We start from the raw sequence: 24672 nt of genomic DNA, 5'->3' as shown, positions 1-24672 counted from the left end.
AGAAGTGGGAACAGGATGAGCGTGAGAAAGAGGAAAAATAGAGGAAGGAGGAACAGGTGAAGAAGTAACAGCAGGAGAAAGAGGAGGAGTAACAGGATGAACAGGAGGAAGAGGAAAAAGAGGATGAGAGTCGACACACACAGGAATAGGATGAGGAGGAATGATATTGGGAACAAGGGGAAGAAAAGTGGGATGAGGAAGAACACAAGGATAAGGAGGAAAAGAAGGAGGTGAAGGAGGAAGATGAGGAGGAGGATGAGGACGACCAGGAGGAGGACTACAAGAAAACAGGAACAGAAGGAACAGCAGGGAGGAAGAGGAACAGAAAAAGGAACATGAACAGAAACAGGAAAAGCAGGACAAACAGGAAGAAGAAGTAGGATAAATAGGACAAGGAGAAGAAAGCAGAAAAGGAGGAACAGGAGGAGGATGAGCAAAATGGATGAGAATATGAAAGCAGAGGAAAAGGACAAGAAAGAGGAGGAAGACGATCAAAAGGAGAGCAAGCAGCTAGAGGATAACTGAGAGGGAAAGGAACAGGAGAAATAAAGACAGGAGGAAGTAGATAAGGAGAAAAAAGAAAAAGAGGAAAAAGAGGAGGAGGAGGAGGAACAAGAGTTGGAGGAGAAATAGGAGGAGGTAGATTAAGAACAGAAGGAAGAAAGGGAAGGAAAAGGGGTGAAAAAGAAGAAGACAGGTAAAGGAACAATAGAAAGAAGATGAGGAACATGAAGAGGGAGAAGGAGAGAGTGGAGCAAGAGAAGGAGAGGTGAACAGAAAAAAGAAAAAAAAAAAAAAAGAGAAAAGTTAAAAAAGAGGAGAAAGACCTGGAGAATGAGGAGGAAAAGGAAACAATGCAGAAGAAATATTAAAAGGAAGAGGAGCATGATAAGAAACAGCAATATAATGGAGGAAAAAGTGTAGGATGCACTGGAAGAATACATAAACAGAAGGAGTAATAGGGCAAGTTAGTGACTTGACTCTTAGTGACAAGACCAATTAAACATCCTAAGACTGTAGAGGCACCATTTCCAAACTTGGGTGTTGCTGAATTAGAACATGCCATTGCTAACATTTCCACTACACTTTAAGTTACCTCCAGTGCCACTATTGATGCTTTAAAGAACCTACAGTTGGAAATTAATTCACTCTCACTGTTGGCTATTCAAAATCACTGGTCCTTTTAGCCTCACAAGGATGTCTTTGTGGGTTAAAAAATACTAGCTGTTGTTTTCACACTAAACCAATCAAATACAATGTAAATATTGTTCAACAATTGAATATTGTTCAACAGTCATTCAATATCAATATTGTCTGTATCTTTCACCAAAGAGCCCAAAAGAAGTCCCTCTGCTCCAGGACCTGTCAGCTGGCCAGTCATGGCCACAGGCTTGTCTGCCAGACCTTAGAGCATGGGCACGAAACAGATTAACAATATGAGCTCTCATTCAAGCTCGATTGTGCTCTTGGGGCTTGCAGCTTGTCTCAGATCATGGTGTGCATCACTTTTACCCAAACAGGTACTGTGTACTTGTTTCCTAGCATACAAACCCTGGGAGAAGGGAGAGCAAAAGGAGAAGCAGATGAAAGAGGAGGAGACTAGAAGGAAATGGAAGATTATCAAGAGAAGAGAGAGATGATGGAGGAGGAACAGGAGAAAGAAGAATAGTAAGAGGATGGACAGGAGAAAGAGGAGGAACAGGAGAAGGGGGAAGAAGAAGAGACAGAGGAAAGGGAGGAGAAGAAGCAGCAGGAGGAGGCAGAACAGGTGGAAAGTCAGGAACAGGAGGAGCAAGAAGAGGAAGAGGGGCAGGAAGAAAATGAAGAGTAAAAGAATGAAGGAAAAGGAAGAGAAGGAAGGAGGAGGAAGATGAGAAGGAGGAGGAGGAAGAACAGGAGGAGGAGGAAGGGGTTGAACAGGTACAGGAACAAGATAAAAATAAGGGGCAGGGGACAAAAAGAGGAAGAAAAGAACATGATGATGAGGAGAAATAGAAGGAGACGGATGAAAGGGAGGAAAAGGAAGAGAACAAGGAGTCACATAAGGAATAGAAGGAACATTAGGAGGAACATGAGGAAAGACAGGAGGAAGAAGAGGTGGAGGAAGAGGAGACAGAGGAAGAGGAGGCAGGGAAGAGGAGGTGGAGGAAAAATCAGAAAGAGGAGGAAGTCAAAGAAGAGGAGGAGGAGAGATAGGAAGGGAAATGGAAGAACAGGGGGAGAAGGAGGGCATAATCTGAGAAAGAAAAATTAGAAACAGTAATAGAGAAAAAAAGAACAACAAGAAGAGGAGCAGGAACAAGATTAATAAGAACAGGAGGAAAAGGAACAGAAGGAAAAGGAGGGGGAGGATGAGGAACAGAAGGAAAAGGAGGGGGAGGATAAGGAACAGAAAGAGAAGGAGAAAGGAGAGGAGGAACAGAAGGAAAAAAGCCTGAGGAACAGCAGCAGCAGTAGAAGGAGGAGGAGTAGGAGGCAGAGTTACAGGAAGAACAAGAGGAACAGGAGGAAGAGAAAGAGGAGAAGGATGAGGGGAAAAAAAGAACATAAGGAAAAGGAGGATGAAAAGGATGAGGATGAAGGGGCAGAACAGGACTAACAGTAAACAAAGGAGGAAAAGGAGGAGAAACAAAAGGAACTAGAGAAATAGCAGAAGCTGGAACAAGAGGAGAAATAGAAAGAGGAACAGGGAAAACAAGGAAAAACAAGACAAGAGAGGGATGTTTCTCTTTTTCTTCATTTCCTCTGTTCCACCTCCTCTTCCTTCTCTTGTCTCTTCTATTCTTCCTTCTCCTCATCCTGGTCCTCTGTTCCCTGTGTTCTTCTGCCTCCTCTGCCTCCTCCTTCTGTTCTGCCTTCTCCTGTTTCTTCTGTTCCTCCTTTTTCTAGTCTTCCATTTTCTTCATTCTTTCTGTCCCATCTGTTTCTTCTCCTCTTTCTCCTCCATTTCCTCCTTTCCCTTTTTATGTTCCATCTCTTCCTCCTTCTTCTCCTCCTCCTGCCTTCTGTTCCTCTTGTTCTTCCTCCTCCTGTTCCTCATGTTAATCTTGTTCCTCCTCTTCCTCTTCCTCCTTCTTGTTCTCCTGCTGTTCCATAGGTTTCTTTCTCATGTTATTTTTTTGTCCTGTTCCTCCCCTTTCTCCTCCTCTTACTCTTGCTCCTTTTCCTCCAGTTCCTCTTTCTCTTGTTTATCCTCCTCCTGTTCAGTCCCCTCCTGCTGCTTGTCCTTCCTTTTTCTCCTTCTGTTCCTCACTCTTTTCTTGTTGCTTCTATTACTACTGTTTCACCTCTCCTTTTCTTCTTCTTTCTCCTGTTCCTACTCCTCTTCCTCATCCTGCTCTTCCTCTTCTTTCTTTTGTTCCTCCTCCTGCTGTTCCTTCTCCTCATATTCCTGGTCCTCCTATTCCTCCTTTTCCTCTGCTTCCTATTGCTCCTCCTTGTTTCTTCTCTTGTTCTTTCTGTTCTTCCTGTTCCTCCTGTTCTGCTACCTCTTCCTCCTGTTTGTCCTTTTCATCCTCTGCTACCTCCTCCTCCTCTTCTCCTGTTCTTCCTCATTCCACTCCTTCTCTTTCTCTTGTTCTTTCTTTATCTTCTGCTAATCTTCTTGTTCTTTGGTTTCTCCTGTTCATCATTCTCCTTTACTTATTCCTTCTGTTCCTCCTCCTCTTGTTCCACATCCTTCTGTTCCTCTTATTCCCTACTTCCTCCTGTTCTGCCTCCTTTTCCTCCTTCTCCTCCTGTTCCTTCTGTTCCTTCTCCTCCTCTTCTTCTTCCCCTCCTCCACCTCCTGCTTCTATTTCTCTTCGCTCTGTTCATTCTCCTCTTCCTCCTCTTCTTTTTCCAGCTCCTCTTCCTGTTTCTGTTCCTTCTTGTGGTCCTCCTGCTTCTGTTCCTCCTGTCCTTCCTTTTCTCCTCGTCTTCCTTATCATCTTCTTCCTCTTCTTTCTTTTCCTCCTGTTGTTGCTGTTCTTGTTCAGCATATGAAAGCTGACCATTGACCTGGACAGGCTGGAGAGCTGGGCCCAGGGGAACCTCATGAAATTCAACAAGAGCAAGTGCAAGGTCCTGCACCTGGGGAGGAGCAACCCCATGCACCAGTACAGGCTGGGGGCTGAACTACTGGAAAGTGGCTCTGTCGAGAAGGACCTGGAATTGCTGGTGGACAAGCTGACCGTGAGCCAGCACTGTGCCCTTGTGGTCAAGAAGGCCAGCAATATCCTGGTGTGCATTAAAAGGAGTATGGCCAGCAGATCAAGGGAGGTTATCCTCCCCCTCTACTCTGCCCTACTGAGACCACAGCTGGAGTGCTGTGTCCAGTTTTGGGTCCTCCAGTTTAAGAAGGACAGGGAACTGCTCCAGCAAGTCCAACAGAGCTACAAAGATGATCAGGGGACTGGAACATCTTCCTTATGAGGAAAGGCTGAGAGACCTGGGTTTGTTCAGCCTGGAGAAGACTGACTCATCAATACTTATAAATATCTGAAGGGTGGGTGTCAGGATGATGGGGTCAGACTCTTTTCAGTGGTATCCAACGACAGGACAAGGGGCAATGGGCACAATCTGGAACCCAGGAAGTTCCACCTAAACATGAGAAGAAACTTCTTTCCTGTGAGGGTGCCAGAGCAGGGGCACAGGCTGCCCAGGGAGGGTGTTGAGTCTCCTTCCCTGGAGACATTCAAAACCCATCTGGACGCGTTCCTGTGTCCCCTGTTCTAGGTGTGCCTGCTCAAGCACAGGTTTTGGACACGATGATCCCCAGAGGTCCCTTTTAACCCCTGCCATTCTGTGATTCTGTGATTACCCAAACATTAACATAACTCAAACCCTCAAGCACAGCACTGCTCAAAAGGACAGAAAAATACATTGGGTTTTTTTTATCAATCCCATATCTTAGTTCAGGTTCCAGAGGGCAACTCTGCTGTTTGTGCAGAGCTCCAGGAAAGTCCCTTTTGTTCCTTTTTAAAATGTAAATAAAGCTAATAAGCTAAGAAATGTATTACTGGCTAAACTGACAGTAACAGCTGTCCCCAAGCCCCAGATTATTTTCCCTTCACATGGTCGGTTGTTTTTGTACAATTTGTCTTGCAGCAAGCTGTTCGGACAACACAGGGGATGCACCGCCTCTCATCTGGGTTTCTGTTCTTAATTGCAAATGAGTTCACTTTGCCTCCATCGGCACAAGAACATTATCATTCATGTTGTCTCTTCCTCTGGTTGACTGGAATTAGGGGCTTTCCTTCTAGGATTTTGCTGTCCCTTTGTTTTTGCTACCATTGCAGTTCACATGAAGGGGAAAAAAACATTATTGCATTTGGGTCAAATATTTACTATTCTTCCTTGCCTGACTTTACGATGTTGCATCAGTTGCAAGGTGAGATGTATCTGGTTAATACTATTATCTGATTTTTATATCAGTAACAGATGCAGACTCTTTGAAGTCCCTGCTTAGATAAAGGAATGCATTAGAGCAAACACTATTTTGTCTACCCTTATAAGAAAAAGAGCAATGGAGAAAAGATGTTTTCCTTTTGTTTGTCACTAAGGTGGGACAGGAGGTTCCTCAAGTGATGAAAGAAATAATCATGATGTCAGTTGGCCTACTTACACAAGAGAAAGACATGAAACAGAATTTCAACTAGCCACACCTTCTGCCTTCCACTCATTTGTCACATTAAAAGAAAAACTCCTAGAAGCAGGAATGAAAAATAGCATGGAACTAGTTGGAAGAGCTGTACATAGCTGTGCTTGGAGTGATTTGTTTCTTTGCCGTGTCACAAAGCACTGGTCTAATGCTTCCGAGATGCTTGTGTCATGCAATAAAAAGGCACAGGCCACAAAAAAAGCCTGCATCATTCATGTGTGGCATTTCTGACAGTGCCCATTTCCTTCTTACATGTAATCAGGGTGAGCCCATGGTCTGCAGAGTATGCTGGAGCATTGCTTTCAACACAGAAGCGTTGGTCTCATTTGGAGCTGTTCACTATACACGTTAACAGAAAGTTGTCCATGTAAGGTCTAAATTCACAAAGCACAAGTGCAGCTGAGATTTTGTGATTACAGTGAGTTGCCTAGAGATGTTCAGGTCTGCAGTAAGATGCTGCCAACAAACACTTACGTTGACTTAATTTTTGCTGCACACATCCATTCTTGTCTCCCAGTCCACTGTTTTTCTCATCCTGATATAGCGTTACAGATTTCATCCTTAATTACATTTAACACTGTGCTGCTTCTGCCAAAGGACACCAGACACTAGGTAAATCTCCAGGTAACTCAGGTAACTCAGATGCACTTGAGGGGAAGCCTAACAGCAGTTTTAGGCTCCACTGTGCACACAAAGCAAGAGGAGCTGGGGGGTTGCAGAGAGCATGTTCTGGGCTGGCTGCAAGCTTCAGAATGCCAAAATCTCGATAGTTGCCTTATACTGTATCCCCAGAGAAACAGCAAATTTTGAGAAAATCTGAATTACCATATGCATTTTCAAGATCTTACAGTAGTTGACCTTTTAAACAGCAGTTTACCGTCTTAGCTGTAGATGGCCTAGCACACTGGTATAATTCTGTTAAAAACAGAGAGTAGCTAAAGAGTACTGAGGCTTGACTGGCTTCACAGCTGAAAGTAAAGGCTGCTGGATCATTAATCTCCTGGGTTTCACAAGCTCTGTTGCTGCAGGCTAGCTTGTTGTTTAAGGTTCTTAGGCCCAATAGCCCCTTAGTGAGAAATTTATTTTAGCTTCCTGGGAGAAGGGATGAATCCCAGGTTCCACCACTGAGGGCTGTGGATGAAAGAGAGGACTGCAAGAACAGGAAAAGCATAAAGATGGGGGCCAGGCAAACAGATGGAAACTAATCTCAAGAGTGAAAAACTGTACTGAAGAAGGACAGGGGTCTTCTCAGCAGCTGTGTGAAAACCCTGATGGGAATACCTACAATGGGGACATGCAAAAGCAGAGATGTAAGGGAGATGCAATGGCAGGACCAGCCTTTGGCAAGTTGCACCTTGAAGAAGCTCTGACACCAGCTGCTTGGAGTGGGAGTTTGCTCAGGATAATGGCACCTGTGCTAAGAGAAAGACACCTCCATTAGACTTTGGACACCTGTTTGCCCATTTTTACTGGTGTTGAACTCTCTTTTGGAGAGATGGAGGGGAGACAAAATAAAAGGGTAGGGGTGGGGAATATAAGAGGTAGAAGATGGCAGTATTCAACTTGTACAAATGTTTGCCATCTGTTTTTATTAGATTTATAGTATTCCATCAGCCTACAAGCCCCAGATGTTAACACAAAATACATTTGCAGGCAGTTTGCAGGCAGAGGATTACTAGAAAAAACTGCTTATTAGGTGGGGTTGGTTTCCTGGTATCCCAACAACTATTTTTGGGGCTGTTAAAGATTTCACTTGAATTTCTGGTCTAGCTTCAGCAGTAGGAGCCAAGGCCCTCATGTCCGTTTTGGATGCACAAGACTATCTCCAAGTTACTTTACAATGGCCCAGTTCAGGGTATGTTTATATTGACACTGGAAAACTTAGGGTTAATGGGCCCTAAAGCCAATACAGACGATTAGTGTGGCATAGAATAACATGACCTGCTGAAGTGTCTAAGTCGCTATCTATCTCAGGAACAGTGGAAATGTTTTAGCGCTTATTACACTGAAGAAAAACTACTGAGCACTGAAGAAATAATACCCTTATGCTTTTATCCTCATTACTTGTTGTGTCCCCATATGTCTTATTTCCTGTTTTCTTTTGTGTGTCTTTAAAAGCTCAATATTTTAAAGTTTCCTACTTTTCTCTGCCATTTGGGTGCTTGGCTAACATTTTTACCCATAGCAGTTTATTGTCCCCCTTTTCTGATAAAAGACATGAAAGTGAAGGTGGCATTCTGGTCTCAAGGAATAAGACCACAAGAGTACTAAATAAAACCTAAACAGACTCAGTTTAATAAGAAAAAGCTGAAAACCCTGAAGTTCAAATAATAACCTAATTACCTTTCAGCTAGCAATATATTAGACAGTAATATACTCAACTGGAAATGTGATTCGAAAGCTTATGTATGTGTATATATATATGTATATATGTGTTTTCCACCTGAATTTATATAGGTGTATGTAGTGCATAGCTTGAAAAGAAGTTTACTACAAAATTAAAATGTGCTAAAAAGCAATTTTTTCTAACCCACAGAAAATTAGCAGCATCTCTTTTGGTTACACTGTGTGCCAGGCACAGTTCCTTTCTGAAGATTATAGAGTTTTCAACAACTTTGAGGAGTTCTAACAGCTTTGAGAAAGTTCCATGTTTTGCCAGTTCCAAAAGTATTTTAAGAAAACAGTACTTCAGCTTTCATGCTGATTTCACACTTTCAGTTGTATGCTGTTGTATCAATGACGACTCCAGAGGTAACTATAGCTCACAGATACAGTTTTGTGCCTTTATTTAAAAAAGAAATTAAAAGGAATAAAACTAAAGTACAGGAATTTAAAATTCAGCGTCAAGGCTAATTCTTTAGTAAAATCTAAGTTTCATCTGTAACCCTTTTCCTTGTAACACATAATGTTGTTGCTGGGGTTTTTGAATTCATAACCACAATGCAAAGACAAATTTATTATGTGCTGTGATGTATCACTAGAAGTTGCTCTTAAGATCTCATTGCCTTACATAACGTCACCTCAAGTTTTACACAGTATTCCCTATACATCACATAGAGAATACTGAAAAGAAGATGTAACTATTTTTATTCCACTAACCAAAGTGTCCTTGTAAAGTCATACAGAACAGCCCTACCCCTGTAGTTAGGATCCTGAAAAAACAAAGTGCAAGTGAATGCTGGGATGAAAACTGAACAGAAGGAAGAACTGCTCAAATAAAGCAATTGGAGCAGCAGCAGGCATACATCTGTTGTTGCTGCATTTAAGAATTGTGAAGGTCAAGCTAGCATAGCAGCAAAATTTAAGGAAGCCAGCACCAGTGCAAGTTTACAAGATGCAGACAAGAAAGGCAGGATAGGGAAGACAAAGTTCTCATGATAAGCAGATGCCCTTCTTCTCCCTAATTCCTCAAGTACTGTTGCCTAAGATGTAGAGCGGATTTCAAGGCTGACCTTTGTGGTGTACGGCACCAAAAGGTTGAACTTGCCTCTCTGTTGAGATCACCGATTGTAATGGCTGGCTGGGAGCAACAGCCCAGGCAGAGGTGAAATGATCATGTAAGAGATCTTGAATTATTATAATTCACATTTTCAATCTATCATAGAGACTGGAAGAGCTGGATTCAGGCTAAACCTATAAATACCCTTGGCAGAGGAAAATTAGGAGGAGTTCCTTATTAAAAATATCCTACAGCATCTGTCTTTTTCATGAAAAACCACACAGAAAATGACAGGTATGACACTTAACAAGGAAGTGTTATCGCTGGGATAGAGTACAGGCATGGGAATGAAAAGATTTCTTTCTTGTCCAGTCACATATTTGCTCTATGGCTACAGTCAGCACAACTGTTCTGTTGTGTTTTATTTAACCTCTCCATGAAAGAGGAAATTGCAGGCACAGCTCACTGCATGGTCAAGCTAATCTGATTAATATTTGTAAAGCTGAGAGGGCAAAAGACAATATCAAGCTACAGGGTATATATTACATGAACTAATTCAGTAGTTCTACAAAAAATCTGTCTTACTAAATGAATTTCTGTGCTGAAGCAATGTTGTTAGCAATTTGCAATTCCCCCAGAATATGTAATATATTTATATGGCAACCAAATCCTTGCATTCCATCATCACCAAGAAGAAAAAAAAGATACGTTTATTGTAGAAAATGCATGTAAAAATTGAATAAGTTAAAAGAATACCTGTGTGCAAACAAGGACTTTAAACAACTAGAAGTATCACTTCTTCCAGTGAAGCATTTGGAGCTGTGTAACCTTGAATCTAAATTTGTGCATAGCAACAGAAGTGAATTTGACATTCAGCTGTAAGTATTTACACTCTGTGCTGTTATCTTTTTATAACAGACATGTCTTGCTTTTACCACTCATCTGGTATAAAAGTAACTTTTATAGAAAATTTGGGGTTTGATCCTTATCACCCTTGGACAGCAAAGAAAGAAGATGCTTGAGCACAAGTAGAGTCTCAGGGGCAGAAATCAGGTTTTAAAGAAAAAAGAGAAGTGGAGAAGAAAGAAATGCTCCCTGTTCTCCTTTTGACTTTCTGATGTACTCTTTGACCCCATCAGGAGGTTGCTTCTGTAAAATGGGCAGATAGCTGTCCTCATTTCTGGAGCAGCCCCCCTGTTATGCTGTGTTGCAGCAGCTTTCCACCACCACATTGTCCCATGGTCACCTGGAGGTCTGAGTACCACTCCTGTTGCGTATGTGAAAAGCAACTAAGAAAAACAATTCATTGCTCTGAATTCACTTGAATGCTGTCCTCAGCTCAGATGGAAAATTTTCAAGGGTGTGCAGTCAGGAGGATGCTGTATCACAGCCCCGACTGGCAAGAGAGAGCATTGCAGTTGCAGGGCAGAGTATACAAGTGTGGGAAGCTGCAAAAATAAGCTGCTGCTCAAACATCAGCTTCCCCCGTTTCCCTGCCACACTGCCTGAGCCTGCTTTGCAGGCTGGACTGCTCTGTTGCTGCTTCATGAGCGAGGGGAGAAAAGCAAACCAGTGTATTTAGTACAGAGTGCATCGTTCCCTCCTGCCCCACATGTTCAAGCCCCACTGTTAATGCACCGGGGCTGTGTATGGACTCAGCCCCCCAACACACAGATACACAGCCCTCCTGTGTCCAGGTGGCAACAGCCCCCACAGAGCATGCATGGACTGCAACAGACGGCAGCACACCAAAACTGCACCCAAGCCCTGGGAAACCTTCTTCCCTCTGTGGGTGTCCCAGCAGAACACTGACTTACCAAAATCAGTTAGACTGAATGGAGGGCTTCTCCACCACTACCACCACCTTTTTTCCCACTTTGATCCTATTTGCATCACAGCCTTAATTCTCATCCAGTAGGAAGGATTCTGTGGCCATGACTAATGCTCCCTTCCCATGGACATGTCGACTGACCTTCCCCATCTCAGCTAGGCTGGTTTCAGATCAGGCAGTTACTGGGGACCCCCATCCTGACACAAGAAGGGTGGAGGCTACTGACAGACTGCAGGTCTTGCTGGGGTTTCACCATATGTACTTGGGTTGTAAGAGCTGAAACGCTGCAGCCTGAAACTCAGCAAATCACCACCACCACCACACAGACACACACTCACAGAACTCAGCAAATTGCACAGAGGATATGCAGAACATAAGGGTGGGTTTTAATTTATTTATTTTTAAACACTCTGGCATCAAGTCTTATACCAAGAAATTACTTTGGGAACACAATGGGTATAAGGAACCTCAGGGTACCAAGTCAGATGAAACAAGCTGAGCATGATTTTGATTAATCTCTTACTGTTAGCACAATTTAAATAGTCAAACCTAAAGTAACTATAAAGTGGAAGTCCACATAAATCTTTTAGATCCCATGTGGATTTTCATGTTAAAAAGAAAAGGACAAAAATACCTTTTTTTTTCCTTGAGAAGATAGTGTCAAGAACAAAACTATCATTAAAAATATGAGCAGCAGACTGGGGATCTCCCCAGTCAGCATCATGTGTCTTCCAGGAGAGAGGAAAACTCCCTGTAAGGCAGACAGGGAGTTTGAATTATTAAAGCTGAAGGAATAATCTACTCAGAGTGCTCAGAGCAGGGCTCTCTCGAGAGCTGGTGGGGTTTTTCCACTGGCAGGCAGAGTAAGTCAGACGTGAGCTGCATTTAAAGCAGTCACCAGCATATTTCCATATTGCTTTCTCAAGCAGAATTTCTATTGCTGCAATTATTTCCCCAAAAACCGCACCACCACTCTGCCACCATCCCACTGTTAGAGGTGGTCAAACATCAAATGAGAAACTAGGATTAGCTCTGGATTCTCTGGAGAATATAATGAAATTTCCCCATCACTTCACTGATTCCATAGGAGGAATTTCCTTTAATTGTAAATTATTGCACCTACAAGTGCATAATGCAGCAAAATTAAAATCTATGGGCGCGGGGTTTCCCAGGCAACCTCTTATCAATTGTCTGTTTCTCAGTGATACTGTTCACTGTGCTATAAATCCTTGAATATCCTCATCTGTTGCAGACTGAAAGAAGCAGGGGAGGCAGAGGGAATCACCCCAACAAGAGGTTCACTCATTGAATATATGAATGCTATATGATTATTTTGATTCCTAAGAATAATTTTTGAGCTACCTGTGTGCAAATGCTGGTTGTAAAGCAGCGCATTTAAGCATGAAAGGAATTTATTATCCTAATTACTAAAAAAAAGTATTTTCAGTCTCCTACCTTTAAGCCATTAAAAAAAAAAAGGTTTCCTGACATCTCTGTAAAATATTTCTGGCTTCTTTTCTAATTCAGTTTTGTCACTCACATTTAGCAATACCTCCACCTCCCAAGGTTTCACAAGAAGAAGTGCCAATCACACTGCAGCCTCATATATAAATAATCACTTGAATTGGAAGCTGCATCAAAGAACCAGGCATCAGGGAATGCAACGCTGACCTACTGCCAGTCTCTCCTCTCCATGCCAGTTCCTTTGTTTCTAAATTATCTGAGATGAGGGGCACAGGAAGACGCTGGGACTGTGCTCTTGCCTGCCAGCTTTGCCTGGTGTTATCAAGGGGGACTGGAAGCCCCAATGGAGCTGAAGGCTTATGTTCTGGGAAATATTTATGTGCCACAGAGGTTCCTACTGGCATTGAGAAAACATATTAAAAGCCTCCAACTACTAAACCCAAAGGCTTTTCAGATAGCAAGAACACCACCAGCCATAAGCTTTCCCTTTTCACTGCCAAACAACTTGCAATAAAAAGTCTTGTGAATTCCTGCACCAGCCACATCTCCCACTTACTTCCTCTCCACCTCAGTTCCCTTTCCCTTGCCTTTTCTGTCTACTCATCTACATGAAAAACTGCCATTTGGGTCAGTCCTGCCAAGGTGGGAAAAGGGGATGAGCCAGTAACCTAACATCCACGCGGTCACTCAGAAATCATAAGCATATCTCAGGAGCCATCTTTCACCTCCCATACTGCTGCACTAGCAACTCCAGTTCCTCAGCTACAAAGAGAAGGAAAACCATGTTGTCTTTTTCTCCATTTATGTTCCCTTGAGGCAACGATGAAAAGCCACCCCACATCTCAGCACGTACGTGCAGAAGGAAAACCACTGCAGCCTGTCGCCATGGGCACACTGCTTTCTGGATTCATCCCTAATGTGCATTAGATTGGAGTTACAGGGAGACACATGGTCGAGAACCTGCAGATCATTAATAATTAGCAAGGAGCTAAGGGGGAAAATTGAGGCAAATAAAATGAAAAGGTCAAAAGGTAGCTCCATAATTTGAATACTAAACAGACAAGCACCACCTGGACACATTCAGTTACATTTCCATATTTTTACTGCAGCTTGATTCCAAATTTTACAATTAAGTCACAAGGTTAAAACACTGGACAGAAAGGAAACTTGACCCAGCTTTGGTGACAGCAATTACTGATAAACAGCAAGTAAAGCAAAACAAACACCTGTGATAACTTACAACAATTCAGTGGGAGAGAGCTTTTGAGACTCCCAAAGTAAAATCCAGTAACAGTTATTTAAAAATTACAAAAGCATATTGATTTCACTCATTACCCAAACCAAACAATATGATGCAATTTAGTCCAATTATTTATTTTGTTGGCTATAAGTAAACATCAGAACACACAGAGGTAATCAAAGTTTTGCAAATAAATTGAAGCAGAAGACAAAATCTGTTAGGACACATCTACAAGTGCAGGGGGGAGATTACCCAGAATTACTATTTCATAAAATTTATTCTGGAACATTTAATTCACTTTGCAAGACAGTAAATGAATCCAGACCCTGATCAGTTTTTGTTGCAGAGTGGTGCCTCTGGATGGGAGAGCATCCTGCAAGAACTGCTTCACTGTTGCTTAGTCTAAGACAGGCTGGCTCACCAGCTCCACACAGAGGTAAAGTGCTAGATGGAAAAGGGGGTATATGGTTGGTATGAGTTAATTCACTTTAATATCACAGGCACCACTTCTAATTGCAAAACATCTCCTTCACAGCAATACTTCAGTGCAGAAAGAAGCCTCATCAGCATCAATGCCCTGCCACTGTCAGGATGCAAAAGCTCTACAGGACTCCCTTACATGACGTGGCTATGGAAGGCACAAAACACAGTCATTTTTCAATTATATAATAATATACACAAAACGTACTAGTGCTTCTCTCCATTCCAGACCTCCAGCAAACCTTATTCTAGAGTAGGAAGAGATTTTGGAAGTCTTAGGTAAAAGCCCCATGTCTTTGATCAAGTTTTATTTACATTTTTCTCCACAACACTTGTCACCATGCAGACAGGCCATAACTGTCCTGGATTAAAGCCTTTCACTGTCATCTACCTTCACTGTTATCTACTGGCTGCTGGGTAGCTCAGAGCTTAGGCTGAATTAGACTCACAGCTGAGGAAATCAGAACTAGAAGTCTTTTTCCTCAAGAAAATGAGGAAAAAGATATTGAGATCCTGTCCGTGCTCTTGCCAATATTGCACTCCCCCTGTAAAATATTTTATTAGCTTATTTAAAAAAAAAAAAAAATTTACAAAACATTAACTCGTTACACCTCAGTAATCTTAAATCTCCTTCAAATAGTTTTTCTGTATATACAGGTGCACATAAACTGTGAAAGCCCTCATTTAATTCCCTTTATTAGATGCGCAAAACATAAGAGATGATTGAGAAGTTTGAGGAAGGAGCAAGTGGCTCACAAGCACAGCAATAGACAGTTTTTTATGTGCAGAACACTTTACTTCTGTATCACCAGTTCAAAGCTGGCCATTATCAAAGGATGGAGAGTTACCACCATCTGACTGCAATTACAGAAAATAGCATGAAATTAATGGGTGTTTCCATCCCAGACCCAATGAGGGTGCCTCCCTCAAATCCAAAATCCAGCAGCTTTAGGGTGTATAGAAGGCTTCTGTTCCCAGCGAGAAAAGAGCCTATTCTACTTTCTCATTGTATTTGTGATTTTCATCAAGTTAAAGGACTCGCTGCTGTTTTCACCATCCTGCTGTAGTCGGTGAGCTCTGCTGTAGGCACAGGTCTGCCTCCTGCAACCAGGCATCCCGGGACCACCCCACAGCTACGGGTTCCTGCGGTGGCTTCGCTGGTGTCACCACCACCAAAACAGCTTAGCTGCACAGACATCTCCAGAGGGCTTTATCAATGAAAAACTTCCAAATTAGAAAAAGTAAATAAACTAACTGCTATGATAATCCCATTGTCCCATCAGCAGCAGAAAAAAGAGCTTTATGACTGATTTTTCAGCAGCAGTTTTGCCCGGTATAGCCTGAAGAGATCAAACCAAAAGCAGTTACCCATGCACAACCCTGGCATTAGAGTGCTGTTAATAGCCATTTCCAATTCTGAAGTTAACTGAATGTCCAAATCTCCTTTCCCTCTAAAATAGGATCAGTTAAATTTTGATAGCTTGGATGCCGTTCTGAATACATCACCAACACAGTTAACAGGCTTCAGCATTTTATTACTTTGCAATAAAACCCAAGCAATATCAGTATTATTGAGACCTACCCGGCTAGTGTATGAGAGGAGCAGACCTGCTTTACTGAGGGTATGAGCAGGAACATCAAAGCTTAAATCGTGTTTTTTCTTAATGCTTCACAATAAAGGAAAAAGTATGGCATAATTAAATACATTAAAAATGAACTTTCTATCAATGGTAAACGAAATCATCCTAAAATATTGTCATAATTACAACTGACCTGCATTCATTTCAGATACGGAATCTGCAGGGCTACTAAGTAGAAGCATTAAAAAGCTGTAAAACTAAAAAGTTATTACAGAATTCAGTCACTTACAGAAGCAGCACAATTTTTACATATAAATATGAATTATGTTCTCTCAACCAAAGCTTAGATTTTAATACAGAAAACACAGCTTCTTTTCAGAAAACATAACAGATTTTCCTTATGAATGAGGACATTTCAAAGGTTATTAGAGTTTCTGAGAGGACTTAATGCCATCAGCCTGTGGATTGAAAATGTTTACTTGCAAGATGAATGCGCTAGATAGTGCCATTTCATTTTCTTAGTAAATATGATTTCTAGTTAGATAAAAAAATATGAGCTGGATAGCCAAAGATTCTTGCTAAACACTCCTCTTGCCAGTGATGCTAGGGCCTCATCCAGTCAATGTGATAAACACAGGTAAGCTGAGAGACAAGCTTCCAGCTGTCCTTTTTGATACAACTCTGTACTTGCCTGTAAAATGAGAGCAAAATTAGAAATAAGGATAATGAACACAGGCATCTTTACAGGAGTGACATTGTCAGATTGCATAGTGTCCTGTCAGTTCTTCAGCAGTTTCTTAAGATTTCAGTATTATAGTGATAGTTTTGCCTCTCTTACAGCCCCCTTGTCTTCCAGATATGGTCAGTAATAGCATCTTGGTATTTTCCACTCCAGAAGAATCTTCCCTTTGCAGCCTAATTTGACATGGCACAAGCAAGAGATTAAAACCTTTGGCTGGGGCAGTAAGAGATGCAGAGATGCACAGGGTGCACATTTCCTGATGTGAAAAAGCAAATTAACATGATATGATTTGATTTCTACCTAGTAGCCACCTCCTTATCAGGGGACATCATCAGTAGCCATAGCGATGCTGACGTGGTGATGCTGGAGTAGCCACAACATTTAAAAGGGACAAATGTAGAATTCAAAAATTCATCGGATGAAAATTTAAAGTTAGTAACGTCTCTCTTAATTTTCTTGACTGCTGCCAGTAAGCAAGCAAGAAGCTCCTCTAAAAGGCCTGGCCTACAGCAGAGAAGGTTAACGAACCCTCACAGGGCAGATACAGCTTACACAGCAAGACTGCTTGTGCTGACACAGCTTATTACTACTGCCACAAATGAAATAACCTATATTGACTTGTTTGTCAAAATGAGTTGCATTTGCACTAGGTATTTGCTCTGCTGGTATAAAAATGCTGATTGCTTTATTTTTTACCTCACAACCCTCACAGACATCATTACACTTGAAAAAATATTTTTGCTGTCCTAATGCCTTTCCCTCTCCTTTCTCTATTGTCTGCATTTCAAAAACTGACTCTATTGTTCATAAGGTTGGTGGGAGCCATACTTCTGAAAAAGTCCTTAAGATTTTGTTGCTTACTGCCCTTAACCATGTTTTCTTAGGAAGCATTTTTTAGGGGCAGAGATGAGGCAGGAGTGTTATTTTTTATTTTTATTTAATGACACCCCAGAAATTAATGTTGCAGTGCAATTCTCAGGAACAGGCTCTGGGTGCAAAACTGTGGTGGTACCATTTGGCACATGCATAATTCCCAAAAGACATGTAGGAATTTCTAGACAGGTCACTGTGGACTAGGGAAAATATTTTGTTCCCCTCTTCCTGTCTCAACCAAAATCTGATACTCATAGATTAAACTTTCCAATAACCCACAAGATCAAGAATGACTGTCCAGAAGCTTCTTATATTATTTCATTGCTGCCAGTCTTTTTCTGCTATCTCTTAATCTGTATTAAGGAGACTGCAAAGACAAATAACTTTGCAGATGTAGGAATGGTAACCAGCCTAAGGAAAAATGTATTTGCTGGAAAAGTAGAAGCAGCCTACAGAGATGCACATATCAAAGGGTAGATAGGACTCAATTACTTATTTTAGTACACAGGTGCTCTGCATTCTCTTGCAAGTTTCATAAAATAAACTGCAAAGAGCAACTGTCAGAGAAAAAAGAGTTGAACTTGTCTTTTCAGCTTCTTTTTAATACATAGACAAAGACCAAGACTTGTGTTATGCTTTGGAAATGCAAATTCTACCCATCTGATCAAACTTTTGGGAGGCAACCGGAAATGCAGTAGCTGTGATAAAATTGAAGGGTTTTAACAACTGTTTGAAAATTAAGCTTAATAAACATTTTGAGGAGATGGTTCTTCTGAAAGTCCAAGTCCCCTGCACACTATTCCCTGTGATACAGACAACACTTATCATGTTGTTTAAGTGAGAAGATTATCCTGGTTTTGAAGAGCACTTTAGTACCTCCTTATAGATCAGGGAAGCACATGACAGAGCAAATACAGTTATTAAAACAGAAACTTGGCACAACCATACGTGAAGCTCAGTACTTTCTTTACTGCCTTCTGTAAACTGGTTTCAAGCATATTTTTAAACCCTAGCTTTGAAAATGCAATATCAGATGTGACTAGCCTTCCCAAGGTTTTCACAGCAATAGTGCTAACTGCCCGATGATGGAAGACGTAATTATTCACATACACCCTCTCCTCACCCCCAGTTAAATTAAGGTCTGTAAAAAATCGTTCACCAGATTTAATTAAATCGACCAGAAGAGGTTTTTTCCAAACTTGCAGTTTCTTATGACAATGTAAAGAAGAAGCTACAATAATTAAAGAATACTAATCGCTATGTTCTATGGTCTTTGCCCTTCATTCAGGAATCTATACTGCACTCATTTTAAGCTTTCCTTGACAAAATATCACCACCTAGTGACTGTGAGTGCTTATGGCAACTTCCAGAAATCAGACTGGCAGACCTTGAAAAGAGAACGCTGGTAGGAAGAAAAAAGAAAATGAGAGTTTGAACAATTCTTTTCGTTATTTACATTGGAAAAATTTCCTAAGGAAGCTGAAAAAATGCATTCTAATGAAATGCAAGAAGATTTTTACAGGCTTATTAGAAGATTAACAATTAACTAACAATATTTATCATCTTCGATAAGGAAAGCTAGGGTTTTAGCTCACACTATGTCAGATCAGTTTAGCTTAGCAATATCAGATATAATGAGAATTAAATTAAAATGTAAAATATTAAGGAGGAGGAAATTCAGACAATGTCAGGAAAACCTTCCCAGCAGTGAGAGACCTTTCACTGGAGACACTGTGTCTTGATGTCCATGTCATGCAACCATTATTAAAGCATTTCTTTCTGTGAGACCATACCACCACTCCAGTTATACTCTGTTTACCTTCAGAGTAATTTTACAAGACAGAAATACAAAATAAAGACTAATAAGTACTTCACCTTTTCCAAATATTAAAAAAAAGAAACAAACCAGATTTAGGGAGTAGCCAGACCATTAAATTACATTGCAGTTAGTTTAACCTGGGAATAATGACCTCGGCAACAAGGGCTCTTTTAGGGAAGTTCACTCCAGCATATTGGTAGAGTGCATTGCCTCTTAAAATGCTTGCTAAAGCATTTTTTCCCCAATTCTTTCATTGCTTAGAAGTACATTGAAAGGATCAAAATTGTGCCTTTCCTGCCAATAAAGTTCAGTTCCTGGCTCTGTTCCGAAGCTCTGTGAATTATTTTTCCCACAGCTGCCAGGGGGAATCCTTTCAGGGGGAATTACAATAATGGCAGCGAAGTTAACAAGAAACAAAGCATGGTAAGAAACAAAGGTCCCATTTGGATGCTCTATGAAGAAAGTTGCGTGCAAAAACATGAGTACAGGCCCATTGAACCAACACTTGCTTTGCCATAGATGTGAGTTAAAACAGAGTAAAATCTAAGTTATGATAGCCAGCTTTATGCTTATCTTTAACTTCTTAAAGATGAGGTTCATTCAGATAAATCTCTTTTTTCTTATTTTTTGCCAGAGCACAATCTTTTCTCTGTGGATTTGACTCAGAGTAGTAACTCAATTTGGTATATTTGAGAGGCATCACTAATAACAATTAGGTTGCTGGCAAGCAATATTAGCTACACTCAACAAAAGTAAAATGCGTACATGTCATATTGTATTTTTTAAAGAAAGAAGACAACTTAGCATGCATCATTGGTAGGGTTCATCAAAAATATTCTTGAGCTATTGATTAGTACTTGGTTCAAAGCCTACAAATAAACACACTCCTACTAAAAATTTTCCTCAAAAAGCAGTAGTTGGAAATTGCAGAGAGGTAGTCCAGCAGCAGGCTATAGACTAGATTTATTTTAACACTAAGGCAAGGTGTCATGGTCTTATCCTGTGATGTTACTGTATTTTTCAGTGGTTAAGCAAAATTCACCTTATTCACTAAAACTAAATTGCCCAGTGATGTTCTAATTCTTTTAGTATAGTGAATTATTCCTTTAGGCTTCCCCAGCCCTGAATATTAAAGTCAGACTTCTGGAGTTAATGATCATAAATTAATCTAAAAATTATCTGAACTGCCTTTTCCAGAATAAATCCTATTCACCAGCCTTATTAATTTGAAATTAAATGCCAATGCTTATTATTTTTGTTTACCTTCATAATTTTTACAGTTTCTCTTGTACAAAAGAAACCTAACTCTACTTCTCACACCTCCAAAACAGAGACTGTTACTCTTCTAATCTCTACAGTACATTATTTAAGGCTGAACTAGGTAGTAAGAGGGAAATTTTTCCCATCTTAAAAAAAGAATCAAGACTTCCTAAGTTATCTATTATTTTTAGAAACTGGTTCATATAACGGAAGTTGGTAGAAAACTTTTCCTTACCCATCTTCCGAACAGGGCCACTGTAGCAAATTCAAACATTGCTCCTCTCCCCAACTAAGGCTGGCTACTGTCTTTCCCCAGCCTAGACTGCCCACTGAGAAAGCATTACTCAATCAGCCCAAATATTTCAAAACCCAATAACATGCTATATTGAAACGTACAGTATTTTGTGCCTGGTGTAGCACATATCTGGATATTTTGTGCAGTAAAAAGAAATCAGCTATTAAAACTCCTTTGTTCCTGGATCTCTGAATGTGTCAAAAACCTCATTACATTGCTAGAGGTCATGTCATCCTGCACATGTATTAACATCTGGGAGTCCAGAAGAAAGGAAGTACAAAGTCCTCAAGTCTATTTCATTTGATTATAGACTAGCAGACCAACGTCAAGGTTAGTAACTCCAGGGACCATAGTAATGTTCATTCTTCCTCTTTACAAATGGCAGCAGAGTCCAAGAGCAAAATAACCATAACCAAGCTTTAAAAATAAACACAACCAGCTATGCACTTTGGAGTGAACATACACCCAAAAAAGAGGGGGACAAATCCTGCTTCTGGACAGAAGCACAAGACATCATCCTTTGAAGTTTAGAAAGTTTCCATGCAGTGCCAAATGGCCAGGAATTTCTTCAGGAGGCAAGTCTCCATCCCAGTGCTCTTAAAGCAGCCCTTGAGAAAGACAGAATCAACCTGCCCTGGAGATACATGACAACAGAAATTCTTCTAATTTAAAGCACACTGCATTCGTCATTATTTTCCACACTATTTGCCAAGTTCTTGCTGTATGTCATGGCATATGCAAGCAGAACTCTAGTTGCAAGCGATTCCAGCTGCAGACACAAATATTACTATTAGATCACACTGCAGGCCAAAACACTGATAACAGTCACAGCTGTTTGTGCTAGGCATTGAATTTTAATACGCATGTACAGCTAGGAGTTTGTGATTTAAAGGAAAACAGGCTGCAGTAAGTTAGAAGAGCAAGACAGCTATAGCAGATTAAATAGAAAACATACTAATTAAGAGCAGAGCACAGTTACATAGGCTAGGTTTATAAGTTACCAGTTTTAGTTCAGGTGTTTCCAGAACAGAATAATATACAACAAATTAATCTGAGATGAAGATGGGCCTTTTTGGCTTCATGAGAACAATACCATCAGCAACATTCACTATTAAACTTCTTTACAGTAGCCCATTACACTCTACTATGGCTTCACATCTTTTTCATAGTACAAAATTAATTCTAGTCCAATGTGCATGGCCAATGTGAATTATGAAATGATCGTTATTACATTATACCTATGAACACTTAAAATTGTGGTCTAGCCTAGGCATATTGGGTCTTGTATGCTGGTAGATAAACTTAGAGTGTGAGTACAGGAAAATATGGAAAACTAGAAACTAGATTCAATTAAAGAAGTCATATTTGGTAGGGGAAGAGAAAGGAAGAAGAAAAGTTTCATTTAGAATCAACCCAAAATACAATGTTTTCTCTAGGGACTCCTTAATTTTCTTTATTTTTCTCTGGGATCCACTTCCAGTTAAAGCCACCATTTTCAACTAAAAGAATAAAGCTTTAGTTTTCAAACATTTCTCACCCAAATATTCTGTTGGCTAAATACAAACCAACTTTGCCATACTTCTTGCTCCAAAACTACTTTTACTCCTAGACATTAACATTTTGCTTACCTAAAGTTAAAATAAACCCTTAAAATATATGTAGCTATTTTCTTCTCAATAACGACACAGTAGTTTCATAGTTAGGCTACAATAGTATCTATATAGATACTGCATAGTCAGGAAGTTCAGCAGCCACCCCTTTATGAGTGTCCTTAAATATCTGCAAACCATAAGTCAGGAGGATAGTGAAGTGACCGAGGCAAGGAATTGATTGTCTGCCATGAGAAATACCCTGAAGTAACCAGGTCCCGCTTCGCCCCTGCAAGCCTGGTTCAGAGCTGCCTGAGCAATTACTGCACCTGCAGGAACGCAGACCTGCCTCCAATGGTGCGTGGTGCTGCCCGTTGCATACAACAGGCTGAAGGGATGGGAAGGGAAGGGGCTTTTGTTCTTATGTTGTCTTTCTCCTGGAACTAAAAAAAATGTGAAAATTGACTCCAACTTCCAAACCACAGTCCTTATGGAAAAGAGCTTATTACTGGAGTCTGGAGGAAGCACAACTACTATCTCCATCAGCACCATAAGCCTTAGAGTACAAGGTAGGCTTATGCACATTTGTACTAGGTCAGATTTAATGGTCTATGTTGTACAGGAGGTTAAATCACAAGATTAAATGGCTGTTTCTGTCTTTAAAGATTGCGTGAAGTCTGGGAACATCTTGAGCAGAACAAACTGGCGGTCTTCCACAGGAAACAGCAGAGAGAATGCAGCCCTGTGAAGAACCAGGAGTATTTGAGCCTCAGCTGAAATCCAGAGAAAGGACGAGGGTCAGGTAGAGGCAGTAATGCATGACTTCCTCTCCTTTACCTATCTCAACATTTTTTTCGCTAGCCTTAAAAACTCTGCCTACTCACCTTTCTCAAGATGTGCACAATCCAATATTATTTAATTGTCTTTTGGAGTCTTTGGATTGTGGTAAGATCACGTGATACTTGTCACAAGCAGAACAAACAAAAGAGAAGCTAGAAGCTTCTGGCAATGAGGAAAAAAAAAAGTCACTTCTGCCGACAGAAAAAGCAATGAACAGGATTTATAACCAAACATTCAAATAAAATATGTGGAAAAGACAAAATAATCCTGGCAAGGAACAACCAGGACTTAATTTTTCAAACTAAGCTCTAGACATCACTCCCCAGTTGTATCTTGGCACATGCACCCTTTCTTTCCCCCAGCACAAGCTTGAGGAACTTCAACCAGATATTCTCTAAGCTTTCAGCACACTTCTCTAGGAAGGTTTGTTTGATTTTTCTGCCACAGTAGGCTTCTTCCCACATTATACCTCAATTAGGTTTAGGATCACCACCAAAGGATCCAGGTTAGGCAGCTGATTTTTTTCCCTCTGATTTTGGCACCTACAGAAGCAATGCATCAGTCAGATTCACCCCTGCATGTATTTGTTACTAATTACTTGCAATCCAGCCAAACAGGATTCCCCTGCAGAGCATGAAAGAAGCTCAGCTGCAGCAGGGTTCACAGACTGTGTGCAAGTAAATGAAAGACAAAGACATCTATTCTAATGTACACAGCAAAGCAGAAAGCACTATGAAACCCCCCACCTCTCCATCATGGATCTGGTGCTTAGCTCCAAGCTGTACTTGTCTTCACCTGACCTTAAAGCAAGTGTAGGTGATAGGGAGCCTTCTGGTGGTGCCTCCAAATTCAAAGATACTATTTTGTTCTATCTCTGCTACTCAGCACCTTCCCTCCATCAGTAAATGCAAACCAAACCCAAACTTTTATGGTTCCCTTAAACAGTAAATAGGTACATCCTGGTTGCCCCACAGGGCACTGAGACAATGCTTAAGGATACTGCAGAACAATTTGCTGCAGAGCCATTTCAGGCCAGATCAATACAAAAGCTTTTATCTATTGTTTCATTACACAGTTCTTCATACAGCTTCCACTCAGACAGCACAAAGACAAAAAAAAAAAAAAAGTAAAAAGGCTGGAGGGTAGAGAAAGACTCCAGACCACAAAATCTGCAGTTTATGCCAGGCACAGAGTACATTGTGCAATGAGAGCACTCAGAGGCTGGAAACTTAGTACAAATTTTCTCTCTCCCTTCAATATATCAGGCAGTTTCTGACCTAGGAAGAAAAAGACATATTCCACCTTCTACTCTTACAAAACAGGAAATTTGTTTCTTACGGCATATGGGTGTTTGTTAGCCGGCTTCTTCCAAAGGCCATGTTAATGAACAGGAACAACCACTTTGATCTCATGGAGGGAAAGGGTTGCAGTCAGAAGGAACATGACTAGCACCTTAATTTTTCACAACAAAAATACATGTCCAACATAAGGTCAGTCTCCTGGCTTACAGCGTACAAAGAACATGTTTGTAAGAAGGATAGTAATTCCTTCCTTTGATTTCAATATTTGAGATGATGCA

This window comes from Phalacrocorax carbo, chromosome Z (assembly GCF_963921805.1).
Source record: "Phalacrocorax carbo chromosome Z, bPhaCar2.1, whole genome shotgun sequence".
NCBI lineage: Eukaryota > Metazoa > Chordata > Aves > Suliformes > Phalacrocoracidae > Phalacrocorax > Phalacrocorax carbo.
The sequence above is the reverse complement of the archived record's forward strand: the minus strand, read 5'-3'. Positions refer to the sequence as shown.